Here is a 3,809-nt window from a genome sequence, read left to right as displayed (position 1 = left end):
AGTGTCCCTTAGTCCATTCGGGCTGCCATGACAAAAATGCCACACACTTGCGGCTTATGAACAGAAATTTATTTCTCACAATTCTGGAGGCTGGAAAGTGCGAGATGAAGGTGCTAGCATACCCAGGGGCTAGGGAGGGCCGCTTTCTCATTCACAGATGGCGCCCGCTCGCTCGCTGTCCGCACATGGCGGAAGGGGTGAGGGAGGTTTCTGGGGTCTCCTATAAGGCCACTAATCCCATTCCTTCATGACCTAGTCACCTTCCAAAGGCCCTACCTCCTACTGCCATCACCTTGGGGTTAAGACTTCCATCTAGGAATTCTGGGGGGACACAGACATTTAGAGCCGGCAGAGGGTCAGGCAAGCCCCTCCTGAGGGGGTGAGAACTGAGCAGGGACCCTGTTCTGGAGATGACCCACGCAAGGCTAGGTGGAAGGCCCCAGGCAGGGGGAGCCGCAAGCACAAAGGCCCTGAGGTAGGAACGAGCTTGGAGGCTGAGCTCCCATGAGAAGACCAGACGGGGCGAAAGGTGAGGGGTGAGGCTGCAGCTCGGTCACCTTGGGCCTCAAAGGGCACGGCACTGAGCTTGGGTTTTATTCCACGTGAGACAGGAGACAGGTGACAGCTCACCCTTCCCTTGAGTCTTTGCCCAGGACCTGTGCAACCTGCTCAGGCGGCTCCGGTCCTGGGCCAGCACCTGCGCTTGTGCGCAGCCCCCACTCTGCATGCTCCTGCACAGCCTTCCTGCATGGAAGGTCCACACAGCTGGTGCCTCAGCCTCTCCCCCGGCTCGCACTGTGGCACCCCAAGCACCAGCCTGCCTTCCCATCCCAGGCCCCAAAAGCTCCTACTAGGGCGCCTACAGCTTCCCTCACTCAACTCAACAAATTCCAGGGTGGGGAGAACAGAGGCAACTTGCTTTCCCTTCTTGCCGCTGGTGTTTCTGGTTTTCCCGCACTGAACCTGTCCTGTGTGAGAAAGTATAAAAACTGTACAAAATAAAAACTCAACGCACACTTCTCAGTGAACTGGCTTGACCCGGGGCCCGTGACAGTTCCTGACCCTTAAAGGCTGGGGTCCTGAGGGCTGGACGGAGCCCTCCAGGGCGGCCTCCCCAGGCATGGGTTGTTCCGGGGCTCCGTGGAACACGGAAGTTTGAAAAAGCACATTCTGTACTGTAATTTTATCCTCCAGAAATGAAACAGAACAAGACACGGAAGCCCACTGCTGATGTAATAATGTAGGTTCCAAGATGTGGGCATTGCGTTCTCTCGTACTTGCCACAAAGATTTCTTTATCTTCCTTTCTGGTCTCTTCCCAACTGCCACCGGAGCCCTGCCATGGAGGTCAGGATGTACTTTTATTGTACGAACATATTTATCTGGTAACAACAGGGGTCCACTATGTGCTTCTGGCTGGAGACAGCCCCCTGGCTCCCACGTCCCGAGGCTCCCGTGGCAAGCCACTTCAGGGGGACCTCCCCGAGCCCGGCCCTCCAAGGTTCCGCACATACTGGCCAGGCCCAGCCTGAACACCGGCTCTCCCCAGAGTGGCTCCCCTCGAAGCTGTCCCTGCCAAGTGCACAGCTGGAGGCCCACACCCCTCTCCTCCCTGCCCCCCTGGGCTCCACTGTGGCCTTCGCTGGGCCCCCATCAGCTCTCACCTGGATCCCTGCAGGTCTGCCCAAACAGGCCTTCTTTCAAGGAGGTTTCTAAAGCTCAACTATGGAGTGCCTACTGTTTATCAGGCTGCCAGGCCCCTTCCCAAGGACCCCCAGGGAGTCAGTGAAACCTGTCCCAAGCATGACATTAACTTAAAGGCATGTGTGTTCTCTTAAAAGCAAAGCAAGTCATTCTTGTCTCTTTATCAATTTTTCCATAATAATTTTCTGACTTATTGCTCCATTAAAGTACTTGATTTTCCTCCCAAACCTCCAGAAACAGGGATGAATGCTGCAGGGATCTGCACTTTACCTCCTGAGTGCTCAGATAGCCCAGGGACACCCCATTCCTAAGGGCAAGTGACCAGACGCAGGCTGTCCGGTTTGATCGCCATGTCCTCAGGAGGCCTCCAGACACCTGAGTATCCACACAGCCAACTCCTGGACCCCACGTGCCACTGCTTTTCTGGCCCATGGGCCACTCTCCCCGCAACACCTGCCTCACTGAGCATCCAGCTGGGTCAGAGAGGCTGGCGACATTCAAACCCAGACCTCCAGACCCCTAGTTCAGGGCCCACCAGCCATTACGAGCACTGGACTAGGAGTCAGCAGACCTGGGGTTTGGGTCTCTGCTTAACGAATGGTCTATTTAGAGTCTCAGAGTAAATTAAGGAGCCCCCACATGACCGCTGGGGTCCCCTGTATCACCAGGCTTCACTACTGACAAGCACCAACATGTAGCCCCCGGGGACCAAACACACATAACCTCTAAAACCTGTCCCTCCATGAAATGCACAGCCATTGCAAGCCCCATCCTGATTTTAGAAACGGTAACGTTTGAGTAAAAGAACTGTGTGATCTGGAACCTGGAAACGTGGCCTTGACTCCAGGCCCTAAAGAAGGAAGTTGGGCAGGGCCTAAGGCCGTGACTGTCGCTGTGAAGGAGAAAGTGCCCAGCCCGGCCCGAAGGCTCCCAGGGCTCCCGGCCTCAGAGGCGCCCAGGAAAGGGGCGGGGGGAGGGTTGCAGACTGGGACCCGCTCGAGGGACCAGGGGGATCCCCTGAATCAGCGAATGTCAGGGACTCCAGACTCGGCTCTCACATACCCCCCCCCCCCCGCCCCGGGCCGGGCCGCGTGTATACCCAAGGTGACCCATAGGCAAGCCCTCTCCGACTCCGGCGTTTTTGCACACTCCCCCGCCTCCGCCCGGTGCCCTGCCCCGGGGCCGGCGGATCCAACCCGAGGCCCCCTCTCCGAGTCACGCACGGCCCGAGGTCTGCCCGCTGCGGGCACACAGCGCCCGGCCGCCGCCGAGTGATGCGCCCCGATCCCGCAGGCTCTGTCCCGCAGCTCTCGTCCAGTCCCGGAACCTCCCTCGCTCCACCAGCTTCTGCGGCTCCCGCGACTCCGCAAGCCAAGGCAAGGTGCGGTCGCCCGAGGGCCTAGCCGCCCCCTACGCCCGGCTTCCGTTTTAAAGTTCGCGCCCCTCTGCCCCAAATCCAGCCTCGGGCTCCGCCGGAAGCCCGGGCGCGCTCGGACCTTCAGAACCCGGTGTTGGGCCAGCAGACCGCACGTCCCGGAGGCCACCGCCAGGCGGGCGCGCAAGCGAGACGGGTTGGGCTCCCCGAGGGGGCTACTCGCCGCCAGAGGAGTTTCGCAACTAGTTGTGTTCGAGCCTGCAGACCCTGGGGTCGGCGCTCCCCGTCCGTCATCGCGGCAGCGTCCCCATTACCCAGGCGAGGGCGCTGAGGCTCAGCGGCTCCGAACCCAGGTCCGGGGTTCCCGGGCCCCGCACAGCGCGCTCCGGAGGCTGCCGGGCCCGCGCAGGCCACGGTCGGGTCTCGGGCTCCCGCGGGACCGGCCCGGCCACCCCGCGAGCCGCACGCCGCGCCCTCTCTCCCGCCCGGCGGCGCGGCCGGGCGCAGCAAGCACACTCTTTGTCTCGGCGCCTCCCGCGCCCCGCCCGCCCGCACGTCCGCCCGCCCGGCCAATGCGGCGCGGCGACGGCGCGCAGGAGTTGGGTGTTGCCCGCGCCGCGCCCGCCCATTGGCCGCGCTCTGCGTCCCCCGGGGCCCGGCCGGCCCGGCGCGCGGGGCGTGGCACGCGGCCCGAAGTGAGGGACCGCGGGCGGCTAGCGGCGCACGGCCCG

Source organism: Propithecus coquereli, unplaced genomic scaffold, assembly GCF_000956105.1.
Source record: "Propithecus coquereli isolate 6110/MARCELLA unplaced genomic scaffold, Pcoq_1.0 Scaffold310, whole genome shotgun sequence".
Classification (NCBI taxonomy): Eukaryota; Metazoa; Chordata; class Mammalia; order Primates; family Indriidae; genus Propithecus; species Propithecus coquereli.
The sequence above is the reverse complement of the archived record's forward strand: the minus strand, read 5'-3'. Positions refer to the sequence as shown.